Raw genomic sequence first — 23,075 nt, 5'->3', positions numbered from 1 at the left:
CCGGCGAGGTCCAGGCTCATTCGGGAGGATCGCTTTGCTGCCTATTAAGGATGTGATAGACTAATATTTGCTATTGTTGCTGTTTTTTAGGTTCTCTTCTCCCTCTCTATCGAGTCTGCCCCTCCCTTCGCTAGCCTGTTTAAAACCAGCAAGCTTCATTTTCTTAGCAGACAAAGGTCGATCACAGCTTTTATTTCTGAATGCAAATGTTCTAGGACTTGTGCCAGTCCTGCCTTCATTGAGCACAATATAACTGCTTTCCTGAATGGCGCTTCCCCCTTCCTTTCTAAAAAATAAAAATAGAAGAGAGCTTAAGAGAAGAAACAAAGTTGGGCGGTGCAAGTTTTTTACATTTATTTAATATTTCAGTCTGCGTGAAGCATTATTAAGCATCCCTGTGCAGAGCAGCTGTAACGTAGCCACCAGCCAGTGCATGGGATTTATTTGTAGGGACACATACGAGAGAAGGGACCTGGTGGCATTGCTCAACTCCTGGCTTTGCAGGTAACTATCTGATGCTCTTCAATGACTGTATCTCATCACAATTACATTTCCTGATTTTCTTAGCAACGTGAATTTGAATGTAAATATTTTCATCATTCATGTTTAAGTTTTTTGATACCTGGAATTGTTCAGGATTACTTTCTAATTACCATTTTTATCATATATTTAAAAACTAATGTTTTTCAAGGCCTTTAAAGGTCCGTAAGTGCCAAAAGTGTATTTTCTTTTTATCTTTTATGTATGCGACCTGGCACATGCTCATGCACACTCCCACTATCTTTCTCTTTGGGTGTTAATGAAGGAATTTATTTTAAGTGGAATACTTAAATATTAGAGTAATGCCATTTATAGACCAAAGTAGCATGTGGATAGAGATGTACTGAGTTGGGTGCAATTTGACAGATAGTTAAACACTTAGGATTTATTACTACTGTGAAATTGCCAGACTTGCAATAATAGGTATTTTCAATTCTTTATAATTGACTAATCTATGAGGAAATTAAAGTATCTGAAAAAAATATATTTTAGGACACTTTATGAGGAAACTAGTCCTTTCATATGTATTTCTAAACCAAAATGCTTTTTCTGCACACTGGCAAAAATGGGAGGCTTGTGTAAATTATTTTAATCTATTCCTGTTGATTTTTTTTATGTCTAGGATTTAAAGTAAATAACAGACCAAATACAGATAAGTTCAGGGATTTTCTCTGCAAAAAAACAAACAAAAAAACCCAACTAAATAAAGCCCCCCCAAAAAAAAAAACCCCAAAATAATTTAAATATACCTAGTGACTTATGCAAAAATAATTTTAAATTCAGGCCATTGACAGCATTGTATCAAAACCATCTCCGTATTGGCATTGCATTAGAAGTGTTTTATGGCAACATAAACTGAAATACAACTCATAACTTTAAGTAGTAAAGCAGTATTTATTGGCTGATCATGCTCAAAGTAACTAGAGAATATTTTAGTGAACTGTGTAGATTAGGAAAGGAATTTAGGAGCATATGGCTTGGTGATAGCTAAAATTAATTTCTTCAAAGTAGTTTTTAGAGGCCTATAGCAGCTACACGGTACAGTGCAAATAAAATTTTAGTTGAGGGTTCACAAACTGCTGAACACTCCTCACTGAGAAATTTCAGAGTTCTCGGCAGTATTGCTCCTAATGATGCTATTTATCTAAAGAAGGTGTTCTTTTAATCTTTAGCTTGTAATACTTGGGGGATGTTTTGTTGATGAGGACTAGCTTAAAGGAATATAAAATTGTTTCTTACATATTAGTTCATTATTTTGTGGAGGCTTGCTAGAAATTACTTCTGCAAGTAAAAGAAGCAGAATTGCCTGGTTTATTTCACAGTGAGGGTTTCTATAAGTATGCTGATCATAGCAGTGTGTAAAGACCACGTGCATGTTAATTGAACAGGGATTAAAATCTGTTCATTAGATTGGCAATTTCCAGGGTTTAAATTTAAAATTATTTTTAGTCTGTAACTTGAAATATAACTGCTGATAGAACTATTCAGCCCCTCAGATGAATGTCTTCAGAAATTATGCATGTGAGCTGGAGCATTTACATTTTGAAAGTGTTTTGTGTTGGAGTGCCAGAATTCTAGTACAAAATGTTTGGTGCATGTAATGAAAAATGAAAAGCATAGACAATACTTTGCTTAATTAAAAGATTTATTTTATAGCTGGCTAGGATGAAGTTTGGCATATTTTCAGGTAATAATTGAGTGAAACAGAATTTAAATATGATAGAGCAAGTTGAGGGCAAAATGAGGATTTCTCCCTCATCTCAATCCTCAAAATGCAATTTTGTCCTCCAAAAGGAAATTTAAGGAGTTGCTGGTAAATGAACTGTCTCTTGTTAACCTCCCACCTTCCTTGGCTGAAAATCTGGCTTTTACCTACTGGTGTGGAGAGCGAGGGGAACACAAGGGTAAGGTCCATGTGTTCTAGGCCTGAGAGGGGTGTGGAGTGCTGGGCAGAGCCATGCTCTGTGCATGGCACAGCACTGATCCCAGAGGAACAGGATCTGCAGGCAGGCAGGCTACCATGGGATCCTTGCTGCCAGAGATAGCAACTGGGCCATCTGGCTAAACTTTTTAAAATTAATTGTAATTTCGTCCGGTTTAATGTTGTCAGGTTTGGATCAGATAAGAGAGATTTTATTGTGGGTAAAGGAGAGGGAAAAGGGAGGAGGAGGTGGAGAGAAGAAAGGGAAAGAGAATGGAGTGGGAGTTAGCTCTTGTAGATGTGAGTGCAGTCCGGGCTTCTCGTCTTTGTTGAATGTGTGAGATGAGCAGGACTGTGAAGCTGGATTGTATTTTGTGTGGCTCTATGGGTACAGCGCTGTCTTCTCATAGTGCATGCCAAGTATTCATAAACCTTTGGTAGCAGCTAAGGAGAAATAAAAGGAGTAGAAGGAATGCCTTTTTTCATCCAGTTTTCTTTAGAAAAAAAAAAAAAAGATTTTTTTTTGAAGGGGGGGATGTAATTCACATCCACTCAGTGCTTCATCAGCTCCCCTGTGAGCAGAATGGGTTCTGTGCTGCATTCGGCCTCCATCCGTGTGCCACATGTTCCATAAACCTTGGCAGGGCCTTGGTGCTCAGAGTCTGCCATGCACATGGGTGCTCAGGGCAGGGGCAGGCCCGTGATCGTGACACCTTCCCTCAGGAAAATGGAAATGTGCTCTAATTAGGCATTTTTCCTGCTAACTGCATCAGTCCCTCGCAGCTTGAAGCAGGTGCCGGTAATCAGCCCTCCCTCCTCCCCCTGCAGTGGTGGTGCTTGTGCAGGTCTGAAATGCACAACAAAGCCACGCTGCCACAGTTCTAATGCTGGTGCCTGTACCTGTCCGAGAAGGGGGAAAAATAATTTAAAAATATAATTGCATGTGTCTTGTTTCTCAAATAAGACACAGTGTGGAGCGTGTTCCTTCATGGCTGCATGCGTGTTCGTGCAGTGTGTGCTCGCCCAGCGTGTTTGATTGTCGCAGAGATAAGTGTTCATTTATTCAGTGTGTGTGCAGCTAGACTCACGTTTACAGCCAGAAGACAAAAAGTTGGAATCCCTGTAGCCAGCACAATAGGCGTTCCCCAGCAGTGATCCCAGTAGATAGAAAATGGACGGGTAGGTGTTTGGAAGTGCACACGCACTTCTGTAAGTCCTGGGTTTTATCTGCTGTAAACTGTACTGGGCTGTGCAGATCTGTACTTGTTTATGCATCTGACTCCATACCTGAGCCACAATACATTGAATTCTGTTGAACTGAGTTTGAGGGCCTTTGGAGCAATCCCCCTCCACCAGATATTCACTAATATAGTCTATGTGCAGACTGTGTTATTTGTGATCTGTGGAATCACTAATAATTCTGGCCTGTAACTTCTCAATAGAGAGCAAACCAGCCCGTGATTCTCTTAGCAATGGCGCAGAAATCTGTCCACAGGTATTCCTCTGCATTCACAGAGGATATTTTAAATCTCCAGTTCTAGAAGGGTTTTATTTAAATTTAACTTATGATCTCCAAAATAGAATGTAATTCTGTTCAAGACACCTTCATTTGTAGAGGGATATGTAGGAATAAAATGCTCAGGATCAGGCCCTTTGCAGCCTGTCTTTTAAAAAAAATATACCATCAAATATGAGATCTCATAATTTTGAGTTGCCCTTTATAAAAACTGTCTTTTTTCACAGATTAATGTTACCATTTATTTAGTAGTTGTACACTCCTCGTTCTTGCATACGTTTGAAATTTGCTGTGTTGTACCTCTGGAAACAAAGGATCTGATCCAAAGGCCTCCGAAGGCGACAGGGGTTTTTTCACTGACTTCAAATGGGATTTAGATTAAGACTATATACATAATAGTTTCAAATAAAGATCTGACTGCTACAGTGGTTTTCAGGGTCTTCCACATAACTTTGCAAAACTCTTATAAAAATTGTCTATGCATGATGCTCCAAAATACACATCTAAGCATGAATCCTGTTTTGTTGTTTTGCTTTTTAAAAAAAAAAGGGGGGGGTGTGCTCCAAAGAGCTTTATCTCACTGGTGCTCCAAATGAGTGTTCTATGAATAAAAAAGAGGGAATGCTGGGTCAATATTTGGTATGTAGCTGATGCATTACCTTATGCATTCTTTATTTAAATTAGGGATTAGGGCAGCCTTTTTGGAAGGAGTCTATAGATCTGAGATGGCAATGTACTGCCTATTTATTTTTACACACGTAAATTTAAATTAACCTCAACTGTCGTATCCTGTTATCTGCCAAGGAAAACATTTAGCTCCTGTCCAATCTGTGTGGAGTTTCAAAGTGATTTGCTCTTTTCAAACTTGTTAAAGCGCAAATAGAAAAGTAAATTGCTTTGCATACCGATCGAACATTTTGCAAAGGGGAGGGAAGAATGAATTTACTATTATAATAACCAATATACCTTTATCAAATATTAATTAAGTCATCATTTTCTACAGCCCTTGATTGATTGCATTTGAATTGCTGACTGATATTTTGCCATACTTTAAATCTGAAGGACACTTAGCATGTTGCCCATTTATTCAGATACCTTCACACAAATATGTTTGCTGTGGTATTCATTCAGCTCCTGAAGTTCTTTTGTCAATGTAAGCAGACATTTCCAGAGGAGAGGCCAGCTACAATTTCAGTAATAAAAGAGTTCACATGGTTTTATAACTACAGAGGCAAATATTTTTGGAGTGCCAAATTATAAAATAGTACTATTTAGGCTGGTGTTGTTTTCTTTATTTTTCTCTGCTTTTTTTTCTCCTCATTTTACATAGTTCCAAAAGTAGGAAAGTACCCTGCAAACAGGAGCTGGAAGACAAGGAGCAGCACCATCAAGTCTATTTATTTTAATGCTGGGGGGACAGGCCGCTGAACTGAGTTGCTTAGAGAAATAAGTGAGAGCAGAACGTTTTTGTTTTTCACAGCCCTGCTAGGCCAAGGTGTTTTACACTGAAGTTAATTCCTCAGAGAGAGGAGTCAGTTTAAGGGGCCTGTAAAAGTGATCACCAAATGCTGTTTTTTCACACAAGTTACGTTATTATTTCTGAAGCACTGCTCACAGTGACTGGTCTCAGGGAATCGCAGTAGCATAGGTGATCGAGGAGGGGCTGTTCTGTGGGAGAGTTCATTTGCATTTTCATCTGCAGTGTGTAATAACCATAAAGCAGCTACAAATATTGACAGTGTCTCAGATGGACAGTTGTTTCAGTTCAGGCAGTTCTGTGTTGGTGAACAGGAAGCTTTGACATGGACTTCTAAATGCATTGGCAATCTTTTCAGAACTGCTCTTGCTTTTTATTGGAATGCAGTCTGCAAAAGGCTAGGAAGGCTGTTTTGTTGCATCCAAGAGATTTTGATCACTGTATTTGTTTTGCTACCCAAACACAAAGACCTCTGTATATTTACTTCTACATTTGTATATACAGCAAGTATCATTTTCAAAAGATTTTCCTCTTGGATAAATAATTCTTTATTTTCTCCTTTTTTTATGTATATATTTATTTATCTCTCTGGTTGCAGACTTTTTTTTTTCTTTTTTTTTTTTTTTTTTGGAATGGAGAGTTCCCATGATCGTTTTGTTACCTTTGGCAGATAAGATGTATTGTCTGATTTGTCTATAGGAAACAAAATAGTATATCCAGTCCTGAGTCAGTGGAAAGTCTCCCACAGATATCAGAGGGTTTTGGATTGTGCTCTCAAACCCAACTAACACTAATTTGAAAACCTGATGCAGGAAGCCTGAACTCGAATGACTCTTAAAGTGCATTTAAAGAATGCTACATTCTGCACAACCTTCAGACTTGGGCAGTGAGCTTTTGTACCTCCTTGCTTTACCCAGTTTAACCCAAGAAGTTTCAGAATCCTGCTTTCTTCCTTTAAGGGACACAGCATCAGTATTCTTCCTAATCCAGCATGCATTTATGAATTGCAGGGTGAATGTAAGGAATTGATCACATCCCAGAATGGATGGAAACTCTGTTACAGGCACAAAGGATGGATATAATTTTGCTGCAGGAGTTCATCGTGAGGTTTAGTTTTGGTTTTAATGCAGTGTGACATATAGGGGTGTTTTTGATTACTTCGTTATTATGTGAATAAATAATTAACATTTTAAAATTTATTTTTATTAGTATCCACTTTATAAAAACAGTTTTTCAACTCGATCTGTTTGAAGATAGCTAGTTACTAGTTTTTAATTGAAGGTTATACGTTTCTCGTTCTATAATTATTATAGAAGGAAGAATTAACATGATCACATGGAAATTTTGTTTCTTATATGGAGATTTACATTGATGGATTGAAGGTTTAAGGTGCAGATTTACATTTAAATTACATATTACATGACATTTACATTTTAAATTATACTAAAACAATTATTTCTACTGTCTTATTGGTACCTTTGAATGTCTCTATAAAATTATTTCATTTAAAGTATAACCTGAGTTACTATGTATATGTCTCACGTATGAGATCTGAGTTTTTGTATGAGTGTGCTCCTATTTGGTGAGGTTGCATGTACAGTATTCACATGTACACATTTAAGATGCTATTTAGCACTTTACTTAAAGTAGTGATTACTTCTCTATAACACAAAATGTTTTTGGGGGTGGTATTTAACAGCATAAAAATGGTACCTGGTGCTTGCATTTTGTTTTCCCCAAAATGCTTTCAGTAATTAAAGCTCAGCAGTGTTGCTTAAGAGAAGAGAAAGGATTTCTATCTAATTAATTAATTAAAATATATTAAGGAATAGCACATGGCTGCAGGTGCAGTCAGCTGGGAACAAGGTGGCCTGGAGTCTCGAGGAGTGGGCTGGTTGGACAGGAAAGCCGACTGGAAGGTGGTTGTGACTGTTGTAAGGAGCAGGCCAGAGTGGAAGTCACTGAACATAAAGTAAGTGTAATTTTTTAAGGAGACCTTCATTTGTGGAGGTGCCATACATGTGTGTGTGTCCTTGCTGTGCAGGTCTCTTTGGTCCAGGACACTGCAGGCCATGTCTTGCAATCGGTTTTATCAAGTTGGAAGGAACTTAAAGTATGAGCATCATTCTCTTCCCAAAATAGATTTCTTTACAGTGTCAGCTGGATAAGGCTGGTTTACACCCATATAAGGTTCTGGGCTGGACACAGAAGCACTAAAATTCCATTATTGTTGAAATAATTGCTGCAAGCTTTTTAACTTTTGATGCCTGCTGAGCTGAATGAACTGAAGATTCCACACAGGCCTGGTGGTGGGTTGGATTTCACCTGGAAAAGGGGGATGAGTGCACCTGTATCCAGTTTCTGAATTTTGTAACTTTTTTTGTTCAGTGTGTTCCTCCTGAGATACAATCTAACTTAAACATTAAATGGAAGAGCAAGTGAAGATTTCAGCAGGAAGTGCTAACAAGCTCTCCTGAACATTAATCTGTGAAAAACTAGGCCTGCCCCTTAACTGTGTCTATTAAAGTTGCAAGTAGTGGAAGAACAAATAGAAAAATCTTACAGTTCAATTAACACCAGGAGATCAAGGTGAAAAGCCACTTTGCCAGTGTGCTTGCAGCCTCAGTTCTGGCTCTGTATGAGCTTTTCTGTAGCATGCTCAGGACAAAAAAGTTTCCACGGGTGACCAGTAGCTGTCGGGTGGGTCTGCTTCTAATGGCAATTAAAAAAATAAAGCCACTCTTCACAGAGTGAATTTCAGCTTCATGCTAATGGCTATTTCAAGGCCTGCAAAAAGTTTAAGGCCCACTCAAATCACTTCAGATAGCCCCCAGCTTTTTTCTGTCTGTTGTGTACCATGAGGTACTACTGTAGAAGCCACTGGATGAAATAATGGATACAGAGAATAATTAACACTTCTGGGACTGCAGATTATTTTGATCACCGACTTTATTTAGTCATTCTTCTATCTTTTCTTATCATATCCTTTAGTTTGCAAAATATGCATCCCGAAATGCTGTTGTCCAGAAATTAGGCCTTGATGAATTGGGAATTGTGATGCCATTGTTTGGAAAAGTGAGTGAGAAGTTGGGAGGTTCTTTTTTACTCAGCCTTGGGTATAAGAGTAAGAGCCTCTTCAAGTTTCCTCCTCTTTCCATGCCTCAGCACTTCCTCTTATAGGTTGGAGATAAATCTGGTGTTGCTGATGAGATTTCTGGTGTGAGAAACAGCTGATGTCTGAATAAACCAGATACAGCCAACACACAGCACAGAACACTGCTCTGGGAGGGGAGAGTTGCTTGGAAATTTGAGGGGTCCAGTGCTGCCTTTGCACAAGAGGCATCTTGTAGGCTACATCTGGGGTGTAGCTGCTGTTCTGGGCCTTGACTGCCTTTGAATGGAGGCTTTTTCTCATAGCTTTGAGAGGCCTTGCCTCCCAAAATTCACTAGTATTCCTTACCAAAGTGGGAAGGTTATGTATTGCTTGCCATAAGGTTTCTTTCATCACCACTATCTTGTAAATTAATCTCTCTGTTTTATGCATTGATAAATAATAGGAGAGACTTACACATTCAGCATCTGCATCAATATACCTGAAGTCAAAGTTCAGATCAGATCTGAACGTCTTGGGAGAAGGATGCTGTGAAATTGTCTGCTCTCTTATCCTTCCAGTTTAGGATTCTGCTGTGCAAGTAATTAAAATCTGGTGTGTTGATAGCATTTTAAGGTTATATGGGGAGGTTAGGTAGATCATTGCATAAAAAAATTAAAAAAAAAAAACAATCCTCCAGTTCTTTACAGAATACTAAACAATGACCATGAAAACTAGAAATTACAAATCATAACGTTTTATGTGCTCTCTGCAGAACAAAAAGCTGGGAGGCAACTTTTAAAAATAAAGACATAAGCATATTTTACATGTTTTGTTTGCTGGATATTTATTTTTTTTCTTTCTGACAATTCTATTATTTTTATCCTCCTGCTTGCCTAAATGTAATTGAGTTTAGGATTCCTTTCTTTTTGCAGCAGCCTCTACTCTGTTTGCACTAGGAGCTTGGCTTCTGGGAGCCAGGAGGCAGATTTGTCCACACTGGCACTGTGGCACTGCAATGGCTGGAGCAGCAGATGTCTGGGTCACTCTTGTGTCCAGTGTCCCTTCCCCAAAATCGTGGCAACCTGGAGTGCCCCAGACATGCAGGGGATGCTCAGCGAGGAGCAGCTGAGTGCACAGAGCCACGCTGGTTCCACCATGTGGACAGCTCCAGCAGGCCAGGGTGTTTCAGAAACACTGGAAAAGCTGTTTGGGTTTAGTTTTTCTCTGCATTTTTAATAAATGTGCCTGTGAAAACCAAGTCCTGCAGGTGCTTATGCATAGGACTGACCTGTGCACCCCCATGTAGTCCTGGACTGGGACTCTCTGTGTCCTCTTCCCTTGTCCTCTCTGCCTCTCCAGCACATCCCCTCTCCCTTTATCCCCAGCTGCTTGGTGCTGAGTTGCAAACCAGTGCTTTGAACCAAAGGTAGGAATAGAAGAGTCCTGCAGCCAGACTTCTCTGGAATGTTTCCTAGTATTCCTCTGCCCAGTTTGGCAGCTTTATATTCTGATTATTAATGGCTTGAAAGTCTTCGGGTGAGTGCTGCTGGGCCCCTAAGGTGCGGTGCTGGTGTTTATTTTGGTGTCTCCAGCTGGCTCAGGAGTGCTTTTGTTAGCTAGTGGTCCTGGACTCTCATTTCCACTCCCAGGCCCAGCTGCATATGGATGTCCTGAGTATCAGGGGTGTACAAGCTGGCCGGGGCTGGCAGCTCTGCTCCCTTGTTTGCAGTATCAGTTGAGATCAAATGGAAGAAATTAATGTGATAAACCCAAAGAGAAAAAGAGAAGGTGTAGATGTTCCAGTCTGGACTGTGGAGTTGGGCAGGGTTTGTAGCTATCTACATGAAGTGAGTGCTCTGGGCTTTTTTCATGCTCTTTGCATGAGACTTCCAAACTTCTGTGTTTGATTTTTTGGGTTTTTCTCACTCTTTCTTTCTTCACCCTTTAGATCAATTGATATCCAGTCTTTTCAACATTCCTGCAAGGCAAAGCTGTGTTTGCAGGCACTGTTTTGCTCGTGCACCTTCTGTGTGGTCAGTGCCTGGCTTTGACTGATAAGCCGACCAGAGGAAAGCAGAAGAAGCTCCCTGTTGTCCTCAGTGAAAGGTGTGCTCAAAGGGCTGAGCAGGTATCAGCAGCCTGAAGCAAAGGCCTGGGAGCTCCTGGCGCCACAGCCTCTGACATGGTTTCAGTGCACTTTTTGAGAAACAGATGTGTCAGTTGCTGCAGGAGTTCATTGTCAGAGATAATGAGAGCTGCAAGTATGTGAGAGATCTTAGTTAGGAAGAAAATCAATGGTAAAACAATGTTTCAATCTATAGCCTTAGTTAAGTCATTTACTTTTGAAATCTAGTTGTGCTCAGAGGTGAAACCATTCAGGTGTTGTGCTCATTTCCGTTCAGGTTTTGTTGAATCACAGAGTCGTAAGTCAGTGTTGGGAAGGTTTTGTTTTGTTTGTGTAAGAAGCTCTTCCAATAACGCCTCAAACTCCTCACAGCTGTTTTCTTTGTGTCTGATTTCAAAAAGTGGCATTTTTTACAAGATACATTTGAATTTTATTTTGCAGTTGGTAAAAGGCTCCTCTTTAGCATGGAATATGCACATTGTGGACTATTTAACTGGAAGCCAATTTTTTTTTTTTTGAGCATATATTTTATGAATAAGTTACTAGTATCACCTATTCTTATGTAGATATACAACTGTAAATAATGTGATGACTTGTATGACTTGTACCTCTGTAGGAGTTTTGCAAAGACTAACACCATGAGACATTAAACCTCTCCCTAAAATACATGAAAAAAAAAGAAATGACATAAAGATTTTTCTTTGAGAAACAGAGACAGAAAAAAAAAATAAAGACAGCTGGGTGAAACATGTTTCTGTTGATTTGAGAATTCATGTTTTATTTTGTCTAGCAATCAATATGCATTTTTTATTTTTAGAAAATAAAAATACATCATCTGATTTCCAATTTGAAAAAACAGAAGACCTATGTTTCCATATTCTCCACGGTTTCATTTTGCACATTTTTGATTTAATTTTGTATTTGTGTGTCCTGTTTTCAATACAAACTTCAGTGTTGAAATCCACTGCTTTTGTACATTTTTCTTTTAAAAGGAGAAAGATGCTGATTTCAGTTCAGATATGTAAAGCAACAGACGTGACTCCGTGGCTGCTCCTGGTGAGGGAAGAAGCATGGTAGCTTCTGGAATGGCAGTGTCAGACGCTGAGTGGTTGGCTCTGCAGTAGCCCTGTGCTGGGCTGCTGGGCAGGCTCATCCTCAACAGCACATGGTGCTCTCCCTATTGCTGTACTTCTGCTTAATTTGTCTCATCTGTGGCACAGCCTCCTCTAAAGAACTCAAGCTTCAGATGAAAATGTAGTTCCCAGGCAGAAAGGAACTGCAGTAAAAGTGGTTGTACTACTAGTTTGTCCTATGATTAATAGCAAGACTTGCTTAGAAGTTAGTCTTTGATTTCCTCTGTTTAATTGTAGCCCTAAGTGAAATGGGTTTTTGATTTATAGAAAATGCAAAATTAGGTACAGAAAGTTTTAAATTACAGTAACAGTAAAAAATTTCCCACAATAATCATCCCATATTGTTTCAATTCAAAAGAGCTAGGGCTTGATTTGTGTGGGAAAGAATCCATAGCAGCCAAGTTCCACATTTGAAACTGGGGAGAGGGGAGGATCAATTACCCTCTTTTGTGAGTATAAAAATATGCCTGAACTTCACTATGTAATACTTTTATCATATATTCCCTCTTTGGAAGGGTGTGTGTTGATTAATTAATTTAGAATAGCTCTTTTCTTACATGGATACCCTGTAAAAGCAAGTAGAAAAACTGTGTTCAAACATACAAGAACATCAGTTAAAAAAGCAAAAGCTTTAGGAACAGCAGTGGCTTGTAATTATGATGGAAAACTGATCCATTCTGTTTTATAATATTTGCATTATGCAGAATGGTTCTATAAACTGTGAAAGCTCTAACATAGTTCAATAACAGTAGCTTTAATAATAGTAGTTTAATTCCTAAGCTACTTTTTGGAAGTTCTGCATGGCTGATCTCACTTTTGCTGCACCATATTTCTCTTGACGTTTTCTTTCATTAGACTGCAATGCCTATGTGTGTTTGCAGCACTAATCCTAGATGTTGAGATTCTGGATAGTTAAAATATATTCGGTATCATTGAAGCTATTCTGGAATAAATTACTTTGCTGTAATGGATGAGACCAAATTCTGCTCTACTTACAGGGATAAATGCTGAAAAACACTGATCTGACCCATGCAAGTTTGCATGCGAGTTCCTGAGAATAGGAGTTTGGGCCCTTTATATTTGTTTTTTTGTTTACCACGACACACTTAAAGATAATTCTGAAAATAATAATGCAGGTGTTATCCTGTTGGCCAGCTTGGTGGATTTTAAAATCCTGCTTCACAGTCTCCCCTCACATACAGTTTGATTTGGAGCACACTGAGTTTACAGTTTGAATGTAAAGTGCTGCTTCTATTCCATTTGATTTGGCATGACCGAGATGTAAAATCTAAACATAAAACATAGTATTGATCCATTTATAAGCATTTTCAAATTGTACTGCACTTCTTGGATAAGTTATTGTTGTAGGATTTTAAAGTCAGGTGAGCTCTGCATTTGTGCTATAGCCTGACAGTTTAATCAAGATACAAATTTAGAAACAAATCAGTGCTGTCTTTTATAAAGTGCCTCTAAATCCATGGTAATTTGTACCAGACCTCGGTAACAGGAAAGGATCGCCGTTTCATGCTACCAATACCAGTGGGTGTTGCTCCCCAGCTGCATCTTATAAGAGAAGATGCAAGAGAAATTAAAGGATCCCCACATGCATTTTTCTGTAATGTACCTTTTGCAGAGAGTACGAGGCTGATGGAAAATTCCCTTGAATTCAGTGTGCGAGCCGGCAGTAAATAGTGCCATATGTTCTGCACGCTTTAACTCCTACCTTTTGAGAGCACTGGGCAGTTTTTAAGTCAGCTTTCTTTGCTTCGTAGTTTTGGAACGTTTTAAAAAACATAAATGCTTGTACTCTGCAAACTCAGAACGGGGAGGGGAGAGCTCAAGTGCTGCTGGTGCCTACCCTGGCTGCCTCAGGACTCTCCCAGAGGCCTGTTTCGGGGAGCTCTGCTGTGCCAGGACGTCCCTTGCAGCATGAGCTCATCCCTGCACGCTCAGCTCCAGCGTGTCTGAGCTATAGGCTGAGGCTGTGTGCACTGGCAGCACAGATGGAGTGTGCTCTCATTAGGACTGTTTGTTGCCTGTTGGAACACACAGCATATTTCTACCGTGGCATCAACAGTTTCTAAGAACTGAGGTCAAAATAAACAGGTTGCAGTTGGATTCAGGAACAGTCTGGGAAACAACTTAAAATTCCCTGCTTAGGCATAACCATATTCCTAGATAGGTGGGTAAAAAGGCATTCTCATAGCAAGGGCTCATCTGAATTGATGCTTAGTGTATGCAGACCAGTGTGGAGTTGCAGAGGCACAGCCCGTAAATTTTCTACAGATATTGGCACAGATACTGGCAAAATTGACCTTATTTTAAATAAATGAGCAAATTTAAGCCCAGCACTCCTGCACTGTTTCTCCTAGTCTTTGTAGTGCTTGAGCAAAGGGAAAGCGATGTCCTGGTGCCCATCTGGAAGGTGCCTGTTCTCACCAGGCCTCAGCCTCCTGTGCAGGCGCGGTGTTGCCGAAGGCCCTGACATGCGCGGGCTCTGTGCAGGAGCAGAGCTGGGGTGCTGGCAGACAACCTCTGGCAAGCCTCCTGGAAGCTGCTAGGAGTTGCTGCTGCCCCAAACTCCCCACCCTACCCTTTCCCTGGGGATTAGTGCTTCCTCAGCAGAGCCCACACCTGAGCTGCCTCATTGCAAACCCGCAGGTCCTGCTCTGGCCCTTGGAAGGGCCAGAGCTCGCTGGCTGTGGAGCTGCTGCAGCACGCCCGAGGTCTGAGCCCGTGGATTCGGCGTGGAGAGCCCTCATCTCCAGCATCCAGGTGGAGCAGACCTGGGAAAAGGGATTTTGGTGTGTGACAGCGAGATTCACCAGTGCCTCTTCCACAGCTGGTAAGTATTCTCAGGATCAGCCCATACACACACTCATGGTCTGGGTGACAGCCTGGCCCCACAGGCATGAGGGAGTTTTAGCCAGCGATATCAGTGATGCAGGGTTTAATTTGAAGTGTTTAAAAAGCCTGCAAAATTTTATGAAACAGGATAAATACTTGTGATGATTTTGGCGTGAGTAGAGATGTAAATAGATTTGCTTCCTGACAGAATCAGCAACAGTCACTTGTAAGGGTTTACTTATATTAACCTGGTTGCAGTTCATTTGCAGCCAAAGGAACTATCCTGTTTGTTGAGCTGCAAACACAAAAAGGTGCAGCAATCTGCTAGATGTTAGAAAATTTTCTCATGGAATTTGGGGGTTTTTGGGCAGAGAGGGTTAATTCTAACTCTAGTTTCGGTGGTTAAAATTTAAAAATATGTAATTTTTTTCCTTTTCAGAAATGAAACATTATTGAGCTGTATGGTATGCATAACAGTAAATGGCTAATTCAGATATGTGTAGTGGAGTAATGAAAAGAGGTGTCAAAAGAATTACAAAAATTTTGAGGACTGATATGGAAAGGAAAGGTGTGTATAATTCTCTAAAAGAAAGGGTAAAAAAGAAAGCCTTCCCATATTTACTGCTACCAGTTTACTGCTGTTGCTATTCTTACTTCCCATGGCACGAGGCATTCAGTGGTCTGTATTACAACCACATAATAATATCATTCCTTATTTTTCTGCAGTGAAAGGGAAGCAGCACTCCTAGAATACCTTGTTTATAGGATGATCTTACTGTCTCCACGAGGTTTTCTTGGTTCTTGCTGCTGTTCTCCATATGCTTCTACACACAGTTGGTGTGTAACAATGTGCCTTTCCATCCTTGACCCTGGCAGGTCTTGTGCAGCCTCATTCATCCTGACCCACCACCTCTTCCCTGCTCACAGACAGCTGCTGAGTCTCAAGCTCTTCACTGACTGTGAATGCAGTTGGGAACACTCTCCTCCCCCCCACTTTTAAGTTGGCTCTCAAAGCCCATCGCAGATGGTCTGTACCTCATACATAATAAAGATTTTTTTTTTTCTTCTGAGGCGGGTTTGTGTGAATGTGAGAGGCAGACAGTCTGGCAAGCTTAGACCTGTGTTTTTATATTTTTTTTCTAAGTGAGCCTTGAGGGATTTGTTTGCCATAATTTGAAACCCCTTAATAGCTTATGGAGCTCAGTAATATCTTGGTTCCAGAGGCTGGAACCTGATTTGTCCATTTGATATTTTCTAAGGGGAAGTTATACACATTGGCAAAATGGAGTTAGGGCCCAGCTGGACAAGACAAAGAAATTAAGCAGAAGCATCCCAGGAGCTAAAGCAGTTGCTTTAGGCGGGTGATCTTCTAATAAGAGTATGGTAGGTTTGTGCTGACTGTGTGTGAGTTGCTTTGGGGTCACCTGTCATAGCTGTGTATTTCTAACTACTTGTAAGACTTGTTTCAGTGAGTTCCCTCTGTCCTATTTTCAGACTTGAGCAGTAGGCTGCGTGTACCAAAATGTCCCCAGGACGTCATGTAAGAGCCTAAGGAGCATTTTCAAATGTCTGATAGTTTGGGTTCTAGATAGCTCAACACCACTGCTTCTTAGTTCCTTTGTGTAAGGTTGTATTGGTGGTGTTATTCTAGGGATTCCAGTAGCCATAAAAACAGGTCCATGTGTGGAAATCTGCTTCATGGGCCAGGCTGCTAGTGGCTTCTGGGTTTCTGTTCTGCATGCAAGCTGCCATAGGGCTCTTCCTGATCTCTGCACTATGCTTTGGGAGCTGAAAATGTAGAACACGTGCAGGAGGAAAGTGATGGAAGTACATTTATACCAGTAGTTTCAGCTGTGGTTTTCACCTCAGTGAGAAAAGATATGTCAAGGTGAGATGTGGAATTGTATGTTTTAAAAGATAAGGGGAAAATGTCCTAAACTAAATTGGATTGGGTTCATGATGAGGAAAAAATTAACAGATATTTTACTCCTCTGTTGTGCATGTTAAATGCTGGGTGTGTATGTGTGTGTGCTGTGTGTGTGCTGTTACTATATAGAACAGTAAAGTCCAAACCCACCCTGTGAGCTCTAGAGTATTTGCTGAAATACTTTAAGGTTCAACTGTCTGAAGCTCTTGGCTCTTAGAGGGAAAAAAGTCCCACTAGTGTCAGACAAGACACTTTTCCAGGGCCTGAAGGGTGTCAAGAGTAAGGGTCTCTGAGAAGTGAACAGAGCAAATAAAATCTTTCAAGAGATGAGCTCCAGGGAACATTCCAGTTAGGCAGCAATGGTCAGCAGCACAGGGTCATAGGCTAATCCTTCAGAGTGGAAGGACCTTGGGAAGCATCTAGTCCAGCCTCCTGCTCAGAGCTTGGCCAGCTGATACCAGGTGGTTCAAGGGTTTGTTCAGTTAAGTCGTGAACGCCTCCAAGTATGGAGACTGCACAGCCTCTCTGTGCAGCCCCTTCCCCTGCTTGACTGACTTCATGGCAGAAAGGTTTTTCTATTGTTTCTAACGAGAACCTTTTGTATTTCAAATTCTGTCTGTTGTCCCTTGTTCTCCCACCACACCCCACTGTGAATAATCTGGCTCTGGTTTCTCCTAGCCTCCTGTTGGGTGTGGAGGGGCTGTCATCAAAGCCTACTCAGGTCCCTTAGCCCCTTCTCACAGGGCTGATGGTCATTTTGGGGGTTCTTGTCATTCTGCCTACACTGCAGTATTGCTCAGCAGGTTGAGGGGTGGCACAGGAGCCTCTCAGGACAGTGCTGGGGCTGACCCATGCTGTCCCATGGGATGCTGGCACCAGGACAGGCAGAATGGCTCCCTGTGAGCTGCATCACTCTTGTCCAGCCCCTTTAAGAGGTGTGGGTGTTTCTGCTGACCATCTGCTGGAAGCAGTGCCAGGAGCTGATGCTGTTGGCTGGCCTTGGCCTTCACAGCAGATTCCTGGGTGAATAGTCTGGCATTACTAATTTCAGTTGTTAATATACAAAAATATTAGCTTAGAATCAAAAATCATGTCATAGTTTAAATGCTAGAAGATGTTAAAGCACTGTAGAGTTTCTTTGCAGAGTGGTTTTTGGGCTGCTGAAATACAGGTTTTAAGCATAAAACCCAACAGTTAGAGATATACTTAGTCTTAAAAATTGTTAGGTGTCATGTAATTGCATAACTGCAGAACCCAAGGCTTTAAGAACAATACTGAGTATCATGAAATTGTGATTTGATTTTTAAATAAAGCAACATCGATAAGATCAAGAATCTGCTGCTTTTGTAAAGCAAATGTTCATCCAAGAGGGGTTTTTTCAAATAGTGAACCACATCTGTAAAGTTCTGAAATGATAGCTGCTATTATGTGCTCATCTGCTTGGCACAGTAATTAAAGTATATATTAATGCTGTGAGACACGTGTTTAGAAGTATGGATTGAAATTAATCACCCTGCCCCTACAGAAATCGCTTGATGAGTCCAGCAGCATATGTGTTGCTATAGAAAGCTGTGAGTTAGTATATTGTACATGGGTACAGTTACATTTAGTATTTCATATGTTTTATTAAATATAAATACAAAAATACATTCAATTTTAATAAAGCTACCAAGCAGGGTTATTTACATATTTTTCCAGTGTGGGACAAGCATTTTTACAGGTAAAACTTGCACAGTAATAACCCCTAAAGATAGAATTGTCAAGCAGCTCAAATACTGCTCAAGGAGTCTTTGAGGTGTCTGCAAGCACTGTGTGAGCAGGGCAGGAGGAATTCCTGCCTCTGTGAGGTGTGGCTCAACCAGGGCCAGCCTGCCACATCCACAATGGATCCTCATGGAGCACCAGGTGCAGGATGGGCTTGTGCTGAGCTGAGCTGTGTGGAGGAGGCCCTTGGCTGCTGAGAGAGAGTGATAATTCTGCATCCACTGATGAGTTTTATCTTAGATTTATGCTCACAATGTTAATTCCATCTCCGGCTTCCTGGCCATAGGACACAGTTGTACTGAGGAAGTCTCCAGTGTGAGTTTACAGCCTGTGCAATTGCCAAGTGAGATGCTACCTCAGCCTGTAGCATGGTTACTCTGCCTGCCAGAAAAGCGTGGTGATAAATATTCCACAAGATGCTTGAGAGGCCGTGATGTCACCCCTACACCGGGTCAGGTTTGCTCTGTTACTTTGTGAGGTGGAAGTGGAGGAGCAGGCGCGGGTCCTTCCCGCAGCGCTGAAATGCACGCGGTGTGCAGCTCAAAGCACTGCTCACTGCTTCTGTCCTGCTTCCCCGTGCAGGGAACTGCTCTGCTTCCCCAGCCTGTGTAGGGAGCAGCTGGAGAGCTGCTGATTTTCCTGGTGGCACAGTGCAGTGTCCCAACAAAGGGCACTGCTCTGTGCAGTGCCATTGTGAAGCTCATGGATTGAGAGAGAGAAGCAGCGAGCAGCAGGTTGAGGACACAGAAAGAACAGAATCCTTGTCTGGGGGGCTGTTTGAGAATCGCCGCTTTTGCGAACTTAAAATGTGTGCACAAAATATGTCTTGTTCTTCCCTGCTTACAACATATGACCCTGTTCAAAAAATGGTTGTTCTTGCAAAACTCTGACTTCTATACTCTCACTGGTCTGTGTACCTCTTTGTGTGTTCAAGATCTAAATGCAGTGTGCGGGCAGCCTTTCTCTTACGGCTAATACTGATATCCTGCCCCAGAGTTACAAAAGCAGAGAAAAGAAAACCCTTGCAGACTTTTACTGCTTCAGTTGATATATATTTGCCTGTTTCTGGGTGGTGAAAGTTATTATTTTTATTATTTTTGCAGCATATCAGCCTGGATGTAGTCACCCTGTCAGGAGTGTAAAATTTACAGCAGAAATTATTTTAATGCTGGAAAAGCTCTTACTCATCTGAAGCAAAATGCATAGTGAAAGTCACCAAGCAGAAGTTTTCTATCCCACCATCTGCAGGACTCCTGCAGGCCTTCTGATGCTTAAGGTAAGATTAAAAATAAAGAAACAATCAGTTGCAAAGTAGAAGCTGGTGGAAAGCATGAAGGTATAATTCTGAGGCAGAGAGGATCCTCTTTGTGCATTGACCCTTGTCTATAGGAGCAATGGCATTGTTAGAAAATATCAGTGCAATATTTGTTTAAATAATCAAAGCAGAACAAACAATAAGCCCAAGCTTACTACCAGAATTAAGTATATATAAATATATATATGTATATATAAAGAAATTACTTTTATTAAAGTAATAAGTATTAAGTTTATATACTTTATATAAGTAAAAGTAAAAAGTATTAAGTTTTCTTTATTCTTTTGAAAATGTGTGTCAAAGTGCAGAAGTGTGCAACTATCAAAAATAAGTGTTAGCATAAGCAGGGAAAGTAGGAACCACTGAGTAGGACAATGTATTTTGTTTTGCTTAGCTCCTAAAAAATAGCTGAAATATAGAAATAGCTGCATAACCTGTGTACAGGTTATGCCATTGTTTGTCCTTAGTGCTTTTGGTTTGTGTTTTGTAGTGGTGTTCATTACATTAAGTGAATTAAACTCTTCTAGTGTATTTCCTTATTTCTCTGCCAACATAGTACAGGTAGCTGTGGTGTCGTCAGGATCCCTTCTCCAAGACTGCAGCCATAGGATTTTATTTAAAGAGCATTTTCCAGAGGCTGTCATTATGTTCTCTTATACATGACTTTTTTTCTATGATTTATTTTAGGTTATATATATAACTAAAACATGTTCCAGAAACTTTGTTTTCTAAATGTGTGTTGGGCACAGTTGTTAATGTTGCAGGTGTTCACATTCAGGGCAATATAAAATGCTGCTTATGACAAATGAAAAATAATGGAATGCTCACTTTATAGCCCTAGGAGTTTGGCTTGGGCCTACAAACAGACATTATTTTGCATTTGTTTATAGACAGACAAGTTTATAATTAAGACAGTAATGGGCATAAGCATTCTTGCAGTCTTTGTAGCTCATCTTTCTTGTAAGCATCAAAGAGAATATTTGTGGTAAAACACACAGTAATAAGTGTGGGGGAATGAACAGCATGCAGATCCATTTGTTTATTTATTTATTGGATCTGGTTATCCCCTATCCTCCCATCATCTGTGCCTCTGCAATAAAGGCAGAGCATGCCTATTTTCTCTCATTGCTATCACTCCAAATGATGTAGATAAGGATGATAGCTGGACACAAGTACCACACTGTGCACCCCAGAACACCAGAGGTATTAATGAACACAGGCAAAGACTTGTGTAACCATTAGATCAGTGTCCTGTTTCTGGAAATGACTACTCTAAATTACCATTTGGCTGAGGAATCCATCATGCTGATCTGGAGCCTGCATGGCCCAACTGTGGATTACATCAAGCACATGAAAAAGCTGCCCAGGAATCCTGGCACAGAATGAGATTATTTTGTTTTGCATAGGAAACCCGTGTGTTCATGCATTCATGTATATAAATATGTAAAATGGTTTGATTGCCTGTGTCTGAGGGCAGAGCCCTGTATGGGGCAGATCTTTTAACTTCAGGGGTTGTACATCTTTCATGTCAGCTCTGAGGCGGTTGAGATGAGCTGAAATGTCAGTCTTGGGGGGTCACTGGTGTGTGAGAGTTGCCACAACACAGTTTCTCTAAGAGCCCTTAGAGAATCTGTGATTTGATTCCTCTCACAGCTTGGTCCAAACCAGCTTGTGTTTATTGGCTGTGAAGCCCATTTATGTCTGCATCATCTGGGGACAGCACTTGGGGGCTGTCTGTCTGATGAAAAAGTACTTGGGGGTCAGGAGTTTTGAGACCTTAAATAATTATCTAGAGGGATGACTTCTATTGAGGAAATACTACCTATTTGATGATTTTTGTCGTGGTTTATGTCTTTAGTTAGTGCCAGCAGTGTTAAAAGGCTGAGATTTGTGTGTCCATATACTTTACACTGAATTTAAAACACAAATATCTCATCATAAGAATCTTCTTTTTAAAAATGGAGAGAAAGGAAAAATATCAGTCTGGTTAAGAGGTGGTTGTTCTTACTAAGAAAACAGTGAGTTATTACTGCTACCTCTGATGTATCTAAGTCTAGTAATACATGTATCTCTTTAGGACTAGACCTCAAAATAAATTGCAACATCAGAAACTAAATTAAAATCTTCTAAATCTTGATCCTCATATATTTTTAAGGAAGTGGTCTATTCCAAGAAGTCTAATGTATGAAGTCTTGTTAAGATTAAAGTCTCTGGAGGCTGAAGTTCATTTTTTGAGGAAGAAACCCAGTTAACAATAAAATCAGGTAATGCCAAATGATATTGTCACAAATAATTAAAATAAATTTGTATTCAGAACATCATCAGTGTATACAATAAATAATAGCTGAAAGGAAAGGCTGACCCCATGCTTGTTAAATTGCTTGGAAGTTAATTTGGATGTGTTCAGGTGAAGAAAGAAGTTTGCTCGTGTGGGACTTTTTTTTCCCCTCAGCTGCAGTTTTCTTTGTAATTCCACAAGAAATGGAATAATTTGGGCTTGTCAGACCCACCTGTGAAAAGCAGATGCCCTTGTGCACAAGTGATCTTCACTCAGATGGTGAGCAGTGAATACAGACAATGGACAGTGCAGTTGCTCCAATATTAAATTGCTCTTATGAGCCTTTCAAGCTGGATTTCTTTCCAGCCCATAGGAAATGACTGGTAATCCTTTTTTCTTTTTTTTTTTTCCCCAGAGAAGGAATGTGTGCAGTAGAAATACAATGTGTAACATACAGATTAATACATATCCTTAAGTTAGATAATTGCAAAGGTATTGACTTTCTCCAACTAAAATGAGGGTAGTGAAACAAGGGAAGTTAATTGTGGGAGAGCCTAGTTGCCTCTTTCTGTCATTGTTATCTGCTCCTTAGAATATTGCCAAACTTAAAATATTTGGGGTGAACTTTCAGTGCTGAGTGTATTATTCAGATTTGCTGCCATAGGCAAGTTCAGTCATGACAGTTCACTTTTCCTGAGCAGAGGGCAGCCTTTCCTTTGGCATCTTTTAAATTTTGAGAACTTTGTGCTTTAACTATAACCTTTTTCTTCTCTAAAGAAAATCTTAATTTGTGCAGTCAGCTGGCTGATTCAATCTGCAGCTGAAAAATGATCACGAGATGAGTGTGTGTTCAGTCCTGTTTCTGATGGGTTTTAAAAAGCACCGACAGCTTTAGTTAAACACAGCAGTGGTTTTCAGTATGTGGCTCTTTGTCTCTGTACAGGATTCCTGTGCAGGAGGTCCTGTGAGAAAAAGCTCTATCAACCACTGGAAAGAAAAGAAATTTTATTTTAAGATTTTAAGGAACAAAAAGATCTCGCAAGAAATAGCATAAGAGAAAGGTAGAACAGGGGTAATGTTAATTTAGAGTATTTTGGGCAAGTCATGGTCTTTCTTGAAGATTTTGGTATAAGTCATG

General features: G+C 40.3%; 1 long non-coding RNA gene across 5 annotated transcripts in view; it reads left to right on the top strand.

Moving 5' to 3' along the window:
• The window catches only part of LOC108962759 (uncharacterized), an 89,146-nt gene that overhangs the window by 229 nt on the left and 65,842 nt on the right, over positions 1-23,075 (top strand). For all 5 annotated transcript variants that reach the window (XR_007776585.1, XR_003945929.2, XR_007776582.1 and 2 more), the window contains exons 2-4: positions 14,468-14,651; positions 19,448-19,620; positions 21,815-21,923. This is a non-coding gene — a long non-coding RNA (uncharacterized LOC108962759). The remainder of the gene's footprint in view (positions 1-14,467; positions 14,652-19,447; positions 19,621-21,814; positions 21,924-23,075) is intronic.

The sequence above is a fragment of the Serinus canaria genome, chromosome 1A (assembly GCF_022539315.1).
Source record: "Serinus canaria isolate serCan28SL12 chromosome 1A, serCan2020, whole genome shotgun sequence".
Lineage (NCBI taxonomy): Eukaryota > Metazoa > Chordata > Aves > Passeriformes > Fringillidae > Serinus > Serinus canaria.
Note: the sequence above shows the minus strand (reverse complement) of the source record. Positions and strands in the feature narration are given on the sequence as shown.